Source organism: Oncorhynchus tshawytscha, linkage group LG20 (genome assembly GCF_018296145.1).
Source record: "Oncorhynchus tshawytscha isolate Ot180627B linkage group LG20, Otsh_v2.0, whole genome shotgun sequence".
Taxonomy (NCBI): Eukaryota; Metazoa; Chordata; class Actinopteri; order Salmoniformes; family Salmonidae; genus Oncorhynchus; species Oncorhynchus tshawytscha.
Window position 1 is genome coordinate 1,706,204 of NC_056448.1, and position 11,389 is coordinate 1,717,592.

The 11,389-nt window shown below is 40.5% G+C and overlaps 1 long non-coding RNA gene across 1 annotated transcript; it reads left to right on the top strand.

Moving 5' to 3' along the window:
* The first annotated feature begins 2,123 nt into the window (after positions 1-2,123).
* LOC112219717 lies at positions 2,124-10,984 on the top strand. The gene is made up of 3 exons (XR_002948784.2): positions 2,124-2,465; positions 6,421-6,475; positions 8,330-10,984. It is a non-coding gene; the product is annotated as an uncharacterized LOC112219717 (long non-coding RNA).
* Positions 10,985-11,389: the final 405 nt, after the last annotated feature.

The following is an 11,389-nucleotide window of genomic DNA, read 5'->3' on the forward strand; positions in this document are numbered from 1 at the left end:
TATTGAATTAATCAGGGGGTTTCCAACCGTTTCCATCCTGCCTAGATAAAAAAAAAATGAAAACATTGCATCAGAAAAGGCTGTTGGGAGGAGATATAGGAGGACGGGCTCATTGTTATGGCTGGAATGGAATCAATGGAACAGAGTGAAATGTGTTGTTTCCATCTATTTGGTTCCATTGAATCGAATCCAGCCATTACAATGAGTTTGTCCTCTTATAGCTCCTTCCACCAGCCTCTTCTACTGTGCATCACTTGCCAATCAATGATTTTAGACAGTATAAACTCATCACTGTCTGTCTCTGATTATGAACAAGCAATTGTAAAATGGCAAATTGTGTGCATTACACCCACCCAGGAGCCAATTAAGTCCAAATATAGGGAATATGGGAATTATGTATCCCATAGCAGTGGAAAGCTGAGGGTGCTGTGGCAGCCCCTGAAAAATCAGAAGAAAAAAAAAATACAAAAATTGAAATAAAAGTTGTACTGTGAGCCTTTACTAGTATTAACGGAACAATATAGACGTATGTAGCACAGGCAACGACAAAAAAATCATAATCTCTGCTTTGGCAGGAATGGTAGTTGTATAATTTAAGGACAGTATCTTGCAGGATTCAGTAGTTGGAATAGTTTGAGTTGGTTGTTTTTCTGTCATTGCCATTCTAATGGAATCCAGAAATGACAAAACCCTGTCCTCAAAACATTTACATCCAAAGGTGCAAAGTAATGGGCAAAGACACAAAACATCCACTTAAAATGTCATATTTTTCTTGATCAAATAACACGCGAGAAAAGTAAGTTTGATTCCCACATGGGACCAGTACTATGAAAATGTATGCACTCCCTAATGTAAGATACTCTGGATAACAGTGGCAACTAAAAAGGAATGGAGAGACGATTTAAGTTCACATAGAAATAAGTGCATTAGCAACGTATTTCAAGAAACTGGAAAACATATCAAGCATGTATTTTTCAATTCCACAAGTATTACCAGATTAACTTGTGTACAGATAATTATTAGACTGAAGTTACAAATGCTGGTAAACACTCAAATACGTTTTAGTTTAAAAGCATTAACCAAAGTAGTGCAATGGGCCTTTACTAGCCCTGTATTAGAAGACAAATATAGACCTCTTCAGTGCAGGCATATTTTTATCCCCTGCACCCCCAAACTGCTGCATTATCCTGCATGTAAGAAGTCGTAGAGCTTCCCCTGATAGTGGATGTTTAAGGGAAACCAGATCAGTGTTATCTGCAGCCACCACCCATTGCATACAGGTATCATATGTGCTGCAAACGAGATCGAGTTGCACCTACTGAGTGAGTTCGATTAAACTGAACCGCGGTGCACCGGTCTATGGCCTGTGGCATAACGGCCAAAAGCAGTGAGGGAGGAGCGACTCCTGGAGTGCCCTTCTCAAATCGAAGAGTATTCTGCGCCACTCGGTCATGTTGTCAACAAGGCAGCATGGTGCATTGTATTGTTCAGAAACATGCACCACTTTTCCATAAAATACACTGAACAAAAATATAACCCAACATGTAAAGTGTTGGTCCCATGTTCCATGAGCTAAAATGAAATGATCCCAGAAAATGTCCATACACATAAAAAGCATATTGTTCTTGTGCACAAATTTGCATACATCCCAGTTAGTGAGCATTTCTCCTTTGCCAAGATAATCCATCCACCTAACAGGTGTGACATATCAAGAAGCTGATTAAACAGCATGATCATTACACAGGTAAACCTTGTGCTGGGGACAATACAAGGCCACTTTAAAATGTTCAGTTTTGTCACACAGGACAATGCCACAGATGTCTTAAGTTTTGAGGGAGCGTGCAATTGGCATGCTGACTGCAGGATTATCCACCAGAGCTGTTGCCAGAGAATTGAATGTTCCTTTCTCTACCATAAGCCGCCTGCAACGTTGTTTTAGAGAGTTTGGCAGTACATCCACATGTCCTTACAACTACAGACCACGTGTAACTATGGCTTAAGCCCGGGAGGAAGCCCAGTTCCATAACGAATGCAATTATTTTTCACCCATCGCAAACTCCTCCCACCGGAGTAACACGGGCCAAATAATTGAATCCCCTCAATGTTTAGAGGTTGGCTTGGCTAGCCTTCGCTCTGATTGGAGAAACTGGCTCCTAGACAGAGGGGGACCTTGAGTTACCGCGGACTGGCTGTCTAGCTGTAATGGGGGGCCTGGCCCCGGGCACTCAACCGTCAGAATTAGCTAATTGTTATACAATATAGCTAGGTAGCTAATTAAAGACGGTGGCAGTCTGGTTAAGGTAGGCTTGTATGGGGTTCTCTCCCCGCAAGTTTGCCTGTGATTTTATACCTACGCGAATGCAGCACGGTTGCAGTAAAATTGGAACTTCAGCAGCGCGAGCTAGCCCAGCCCCCGCTAGCTGGCTAGCGAACGAGAATTTGCTAGCGGATCGGGGCTTCAGTCCGTAAGTAGCGACATCGAATTATAATGGTCTGTTCTATGTTAGTTAGCGACTCTAACTATGTGAGTTAACTAGCGAGTTGCCAAACCGGCATGGAATTTGTGCTGCACTGTCATACAGCGCGAGCCACCGCTATCAGCCGTAGACGGTGTGCTAAACTAGCAAGCTAACATCAGCTACACTATAGTAACCCCTGTGTTTTGAGAGGCTAGTAAGACCACTGCAATTTGCTTAACGCAAACTCTATCCTTTAGACCAGGGTTATTCCTGTCTTGTCCTACGAGGTTCGGAGCCTGATGGGTTTTCTGGTCTATCTGCTAATAAATTGCGCCCACCTGAGTGGGTGGGGGGGATGAGTGGGTGGAGGGGATGGAGAGAAATAAGCAATGAAACTGGCTTCGATGTCCAGAGTTTAATATGAGGTCTTTAGATTCTGCTTTCAACCCATAGAATCCAGCATGTGTTACGTTTACGCAGCAGCATTGCTATTTTCATTTGGTATCTAGGCAGCTGCTAATTCGGGGATTGCGTGGATCTATATTTAGACACAAAGACGGATGGAGTCATGCTTTGTCTGCTTGCTGCACAAATACATTTGATAAGCTCTGACTGCATGGCACATTACTGTGCATTGAGATGCGGCTTATTTTATGTACACTGACTGTCATGGACTGCATGCATGAATTACACTTTTTTTAATGATGTCTGCAGTGCCTTGAGTAGCAGACTGGGACAAGAATTCGGCCCTGACATTTTATCCACATCACTGTGCGCGCTGCCAACTCAAGCCCCACACACACCCTACTTAGACACAGACATTAGTGCTGACACAACATCGTTTCTCAACCATTTCGGTACCAGTGACTGGCGAGACGTGGTCCTCGTTTTCATTCAACCAGCTCATGTTTAAAAGAAATGTAAACACACCACTAGAGATACAGTTTAGCGCTGTGACTGTAACTCTGTTCTGGCCATTTTGTTTGTCACCCTGGTGTGTTTGTCTGTCTCATCACACACTGCTTTTTCTTGTTCTCAGGGTTTTGTAATAGGTAATAGGCGGCGTTTGGCAGATAGATTAAATAAATAGAAAAGCCGCAAAATAAAATTGGCGCCGGCCAATTGTCCAGGAGAAGAAACTATTCCATAGCAAAATAATGCTTTTTAGCATATTCATTGATGGAAATACATTTGACTGGTAATGCTGATCGGTCTATGGGTTAATTTGCATAATTTAGTGGAATTAAATTGTTGTGTGTGTGTATACAGTATATTCATTATGTATCTTATTTATCACATGCGTGCAGAGCCTTTAAGCGAAAAATCTGCAACAGCATCCCAAACAGCGAACGCATAAGCAACAAAAGGCAGGCTTCATCAGCGCGTCATACACCACTTTGCAATGAGCTGGAGGCAGAATGCATTTTGAAAACATATACTTAATTGTTTGAAACCTGAACATTTTACGACATATTATGAGGCATGTCTTACCTTGCTTCAAAGTAGCCTAGCCAAAATCAAACCATATCCATGGATTTTATATAAACTTTGTCATTGTCCAGTAGCCAAAGGCACAATCCTAGTCTTATACAAACTCTGCATGGGTTGCTATATTAGATCTCCCCACTTTCTAAATGTTTTAACAGATATTTTCATCACTGTCAACATAACCGCTTGCAAGTGTGGTGCGCTTTTAACAAAGGTGTTTTCCTGCTGCGCTTATAATATGAAGAAATGAGTGCAACATTTTAAGCTTAAAGTTTTGATCTGTTGCATCAGACTCATTATTTTCATTTTTGTTGTATATTGTTGTCTAGGCCTCCTGGTTGTATGAATTTGGGATCTATCGTCCCACAGCTGTCCCAACGTCTGTTTGGAATAGTCTAGTTCTTTCGCGATAAACTGACCAATATAATAGGTAAACTTGTCTAATATGGTGGAAAGTAGATTGACATAGGCTAGTGATTTTGCTGTTGGTTACTCTTCTTGTTGGCTGGGGAAAAAGTAAATGTGGACAGTTATTTAAAAATCTTAAAAGTTGGCATCAGAATTTGGTAAGAAGTACCACACATCGTTGCATCCTCGAGTTGCATGTTCATATGAATAACTATAATCTAAATGTGGTTTCTATCATTCTGAGCACAGTGGGTGGATACCTTAATCCGTTTATGCACCCAATGCATTTCTCAAATGCCCAGTGAATTAAAATTAAATTAAAATGCTGCAGGTCAAATGTCTGGCTCCATATTTAACTAACGGAAACCCTGCCTGTCTGTATCTTCCTCTGTCCTTTTTACTACAAAACAGAGATGTTGGGGATGTGCTGGAGATGATGAATATGAAGTAGGAAAAAGTTGACATTTCTCTCCCTAGATTTCTAACTCTAAATATAATACCCACTGCTAGTAGCCATGTATTCATCCAGCAGTACATTTAATGTCCTAAAATAAACGTTGCAGTTGTAGGCTCCTACCAATTAGACCTATAGCCCTATGTAGGGCTGGGCGATATGGCCTTCAAGTCTTATCTACGTGCTTTTGGGGGCGATTCACTTTCTGTCTCAGCATTGTTGTAAAGGTCAATACACTGCATTTCAAACAGTCGGGAATAATCTAATAAATTCAGGGCTTGTAAAAAAAAGAAGGTTAAATATAAGCCTTCAAACGTAAAACCCACTAATTATTTATTTTATAAAAACATTGTTTAACCTGCTTTTTTTGCAATAATTACTGACTTGGCTTTCAAGTCTATGAAAATGCGCTTTTTGTTACAAATGTAACCAGAAGCACATCCACGACTAATAACCAACTTTTTGTAGCAGGCATTATAGAAAATTTAGCACAAGTCTCATAAACAATCTTTCAAGCACAAGTCAACTGCTTATCGATTAGCATAACAGAGAAATTGCTCAAAAATCTAAACACGCCCAAGGATCAGCGGCCATGCAATCTTTTTCAATATATATTTTTTTCTCAATTTATGTAGCCCACCCAACTAAAGATAGCCAATCCGCCCGGGCTCATTTAAGTGGAAAAATGCATTTTGCATAGCTATTAGGATATTGCTTTGATATATGTTGCAGGTTATGTAGCTATGTTTAATCACACTTTATAACATTGAGAAAAGTATCTGTGTCAAGTCTAAAGGGGAGGAGTATTGGCCATATCTTAAATAATCCATGCCAAGTTTTATAACGGTCATATCATTTCCTCATCTAACCAATTGCGGAAGGAACCTATAACCAAATCACAGCATCACACTAAACCAGCACCAATTTAGATGCTGTAATGATACGTGTGCCTTCCCTTATCCAATCAGAGTGCGCAGCAGCAGTATACTGGTAGCTGTATTCCAATCACAGCTTTAGCCGGAACAGTATCGTCACTGCTGCTCAGCATTGAACAGTGCTCTGGCTAATGTAAATCCAAGGCTCCGATGCAGCACTGACCCTGCAAGGCTGCTCGCTAGGCTACCTCCCTCCCTCCCTCCCGTGATGTAGTACAGGACTGGAGCTGTTCCTGTCTGTACTTCTAAGATCCTTCTAGGCTGCTCAGCTTGCCACAATATCTGGCTAGGCTAACCTCCCTTCTTCTCGGCTGTTGTGCTAGTGGAGCAGGGCTGGGGTTATAGGTCAATGAGCTGGAGCTGTGTCTACAGACTGTAGGGCCGTGTCTCAAGCAGGACACTGTCTGTATCCTGTAAGTCTCTGCTAGCTCAAGGCTGCCTGTAGGGGTCAAATAGGTTCGAGTCAGGCTCAGTACGGTGGACCGACGCTGGGGGTAAGTTTGACCTTGTTTGACTGGTGCGGCCTGGATGTGTTTCAAGCTGCAGTTAGGGAAGTGGAAAGGACAGTCTTTATGCTTTAAACAGGTGGCCTGGCCTACTTTCTGTACTGTAATACAGACTAACTCCTGTTATTCATCAAACAGTTGAATTTCATGCTTGTCTCTCTTGGTCTTAGGTATCAGCTTAACCCTCAAACGGAAATGAACACAGGCTATGATGAATCCTCTGAGGTAAGAGCTTCTGCATCATAATTATGTCAGACAGCCAAGTCCCTTAATGAATGACAGTGCAGGGCTACTGTAGTATTTATTGGTCTGTAAAGATGTCATTAGCTAATAATAGCTGCTGACATACAGTTGAAGTCGGAAGTTTACATACACTTAGGTTGGAGTCCATTAACTTGTTTTTCAACCACTCCACAAATATCTTAACAAACTATAGTTTTGCCTATCGGTTAGGACATCTACATTGTGCATGACACAAGCAATTTTTCCAACAATTGTTTACAAACAGATTATTTCACTTATATCACTTATGTATTCACACTATCACAATTCCAGTTGGTTAGGTGTTTACATACACTAAGTTGACTGTGCTTTTAAACTGCTTGGAAAATTCCAGAAAATGAAGTCTTGGCTTTAGAAGCTTCTGATAGGCTAATTTACATCATTCGAGTCAATTGGAGTTGTACCTGTGGATGTATTTCAAGGCCTCCCTTCAAACTCAGTGCATCATGAGAGAATTTTAAAAAATCAGCCAAGACCTCAGGAAAAAAAAATGTAGACCTCCACAAGTCTGGTTCATCCTTGGGAGCAATTTCCAAACGCCTGAAGGTACCACGTTCATCTGTACAATAGCACGCAAGTATAAACACCATGGGACCATGCAGCCGTCAGACCGCTCAGGAAGGAGATGCATTCTGTCTCCTAGAGATGAACTTACTTTGGTGCGAAATGTGCAAATCAATCCCAGAACAACAGCAATGGACCTTGTGAAGATGCTGGAGGAAACGGGTACAAAAGTATCTATATCCGCAGTAAAACGAGTCCTATATTGACATAACCTGAAAAGCCGCTCAGCAAGGAAGAAGCCACTGCTCCAAAACCACCATAAAAAAGCCAAACTACGGTTTGCAACTGCACATGGGTACAAAGACTGTACTTTTTGGAGAAATGTCCTCTGGTCTGATGAAAACAAAATAGAACGGGTCGGCCATAATGACCATTGTTATGTTTGGAGGAAAAGGGGGAGGCTTGTAAGTCGAAGAACACCATCCCAACTGTGAAGCATGGGGGTGGCAGCATCATCTTGTGGGGGTGCTTTGCTGCAGGAGGGACTGGTGCACTTCACAAAATAGATGGCATCATGAAGCAGGAAAATGATGTGGATATATTGTAGCAACATCTCAAGACATCAGTCAGGAAGTTAAAAGCTTGGTCGCAAATGGGTCTTACAAATGGACAATAACCCCAAGCATACTTCCAAAGTTGTGGCAAAATGTCTTAAGGACAACTAAGTCTAGGTATTGGAGTGGCCTCCTTGTGCGAGCAAGGAGGCCTACAAAGCTGACTCAGTTACACCAGCTCTGTCAGCTCTGTCAGGAGGAATGGGCCAAAATTCACCCAACTTATTGTGGGAAGCTTGTGGAAGGTTACCCGACACGTTAGACCAAAGTTAAACCATTTTAAAGGCAATGCTAACAATCATGCTTAGTATTTGGATGTGAACCTCTGACCCCCTGGGAATGTGATGAAAGAAATTAAAGCTGAAAAAAATAATTCTCTCCTTTTATTCTGACATTTCACATTCTTAAAATAAAGTGGTGAGCCTAACTGACCTAAAACTGTATTTTTTTTTTACTAGGATTAAATGTCAGGAATTGTGAAAAACTGAGTTTAAATGTATTTGGTGTATGTAAAATTCCAACTTCAACTGCACATGCTGAGAAACCTGCTCTAGGCTAAATTATGGTTAAGGTTTCTTAGTATTGAAAATCTCTACTTACATTTTAGCTGCATTTACGTCTTTTGGCAAGTCTCAATATATCATGTCAAAAACATTGAATTAACATTTGCCTTTCTTAGAGAAGACTGCAAGTCACTGCCAGTCAGACAAAAGGGGATCCGCAACGAAACGGCTCACCGTTCCTTCCCTTCCTTCCTGGAAGAAACACTGTCACCCTAAAGAGCAAATGGAAAAATGACATCTGTATATTTTAGTTTCATATTTTTTTGTTAACATGTCTAACTTTTTATTTTATTTTGGTGTGTGGGGGTATAGATGAGATCATGATGACTCTGAAGTTTCATACCTTCTCTCTCTCTTATCTGTGATTTATTAACATGTTCGATATACAGTAGCCTGTAAGGGACTCTAAGCCTTGACGATATGTTTTGTATTTCGGGAAGGAGAGGAAAAGACTCAGGAATGTAGTAATAACACCGATACCTGGCTGACTTGAGCAGAGTCTCCTACATCTGAGACCTAGCCTGGTCCCGAGATCTGTTTGTGCTGTCTTCCGTGACATTGGCAAGATGGCACAAACCGATTTGGAACCAGGCGAGCAGAGGCCCAACATCTGCGTTTTCAAACTCTACCGGTGGCCCCTTTTTTGGGGGGGCTGAGTATAGTAACTGACAGGCAGCAGCATGTCATCCACTCTTCCACAGAACATAGTTGAAACAGCTGCTGGATCCTCCATGTTTTAACACTCATCCAGTTCTATCTGCTCTGTTCACCTCACACACTCATCAGCATTGATCTCTGCTTAACACCATGTGTAGTTAGGCCTAGACTTATCATTGTCTGTACAAACACACTTTAAAAAAATTAATCAAATGTTTATTTGTGACATGCTTCATGAACTACAGGTGTAGACTAACAGTGACATTCTTTAAGAGTCTTTTTCGAACAATTCAGAGTTTAAATCTTGAAAGGGAGTGGTTCCACCTCGACGCATAACCATTCAAACATTGGGTTCGGTATTTTACCTCTAATAGTCCTAATCCTTCAGCTCTTTAGGTGATTCACACCCTTCAGCTCTCAAAAATCCTCTGCTCATTCTCAAAACTCATATTTACATACTCTAAAGTATTTACTGAGGCTAAGAGTCCCCCCCTTTTTTCCATTTTAGATTACTAAATGCTTGGTAGTTCATTTTTTAAATTGTATTTTATTTTTTTTATGTAGTATTTTAAGTTTCGAATGTTTACGTTGCAAACTAGTATAAAACCACGTGTAGACACAGTCATGTACGCTGTGATGTATAGAAATGCATTGTTTCCTTGTGGTAAGTGAGTGAGATGCTGCCACGGAACTGAGACACTGATGATTGGTGCTATTTTGGACTTTAATCTGCTCCTTGGAAAGGTAGCTGAGATGGGTTTTATTTTTTATTTTCATGTTCTGATTAAGGAAGGGGTTGGTTCTTTGACGTTTGGTTGTTGTAACTCGGTCTGGATTGGCTTTGTTTTCCCCTTGTCGTTTTCTGTGCGGCTTTCTCATTGGACTTAAGGAAAATATCAACTTCTTTCATGGTAATGTTTTACTAAAGGGGGGTTTAGGTGAGAATATTTATGAGGATACACCATGTTGATCGGAGCAATCACAAAACTGCAATCATTAACACTAGTTAGCCTTTAAACCTGAGATGTGCAATCAAAGGAGCACCACAAGTCACTTTTTAGAACATTTTACGGTTTTTGTTTATGTTCTGATTGACAGACAATCTGGAAACCAAGAGTGCATTTTTCCCCTCACGTGTTTGTTTAACAGATCTCCTAAGCGATTTTGCACACTTGTGTGTCAAGGCCCAGCCTGTTAGGGTTCAGGGTTTCAACTTTTCTTCACCAGCTGGATATGACTTCATGCTATAGTGAGTCATGTGTGATTATCTCATGTTAACATGAGTCTGGAATCACACAATGCATTTTATCTTGTTTTAGAAAACCATTTTCAGGGCACACATGTATCATAAAGTGAACTCTGTTTTAAAAATATATATATTTTTCATTGTCTTTGAATTATTTAGTAAATTAATTGTTGACTGAACCTTTTTATTAAACAACTAAAACCCCAAAGTTTTTTTAAAATTTTAGCAACAAAAAAAAATTGACAACTAGGGTTAAGGGCCTTGCTCAAGGGCACATTGACAGATTTTTCTCCTAGTTGTCTCGGGGATTCAAACCAGCAACCTTTCAGTTACTGGCCCAATGCTCTTAGCCTAGTGGTTATCTGCCACCCTAGCTAGAGATTTAAAACATCAAAGTTATGTCAGTATTTGCAGTTTTGTTTTTGCTTCCCTTTTTTTATATTGTTAAATATTCTAATTAATAATAACCAACTTGAAAGCCCACTTTAGTTGTCTTTTGTCTTCCATTCTCTCTCGATATTGGGACCGATTGAACCAGCATGTTCTGTTCTTGTTAATTGCGTGCTCTCTTTTCGTCATTGTGGTTTTTGTTTTGTGAAGAAAGAAAAAATATCCTCTTGCAATTCTTTCCTCATAGACTACTTAATATGAATGCTGTTTTGTACATAGCAAAGTGAATAGCGTAGGCAGGCTGTGTTGCGTGAGGTATTCAGTATTTACCACTAAGGTTGAAAAAATATATATACAGTATGCCAGCTTTGGGAAAATGATTATAACGATGCGCTTAACTTACAGTATCCCATGTACTTTACTTTGGCAATTTTAGAAGTAGTGCAATAAATATGCAAGCTTGTAATTTGGTGTTTTATCTGTTGATGTGTGTGGAGTCTTCTTTCCAGTGCTGTAGGAAACTTGTGCAATTGTGCTTTGTTAGAGAAGCCTGACTGGTCTTGGAATACAGTTTCAAAAAGTCATGTGATTTTTTTTTTTTTTTTTTTTTTTCTTCCAAGTTGTGGTTTTTAGCCATTAGTGGCAAACAGCAGAGAGCCAAGTATCCAGAGAGCCGATCCAAAGTGTGGTTGTACAGTTCCTATGGCTTCCAAGTGGATATTCCTTACAACGTAGTTGCGCCACGGCAAAATCATTAGTCACGGCAAATGAATATGTAACTTGGAAAAATATTTCTGCCTGAAGCCCACTTTGAAGATGCTAGAGCAGTCCACATTGTTTTTCCCCCTTTGAAAACAAAACGAGTAACAAAGTACCACAGTTG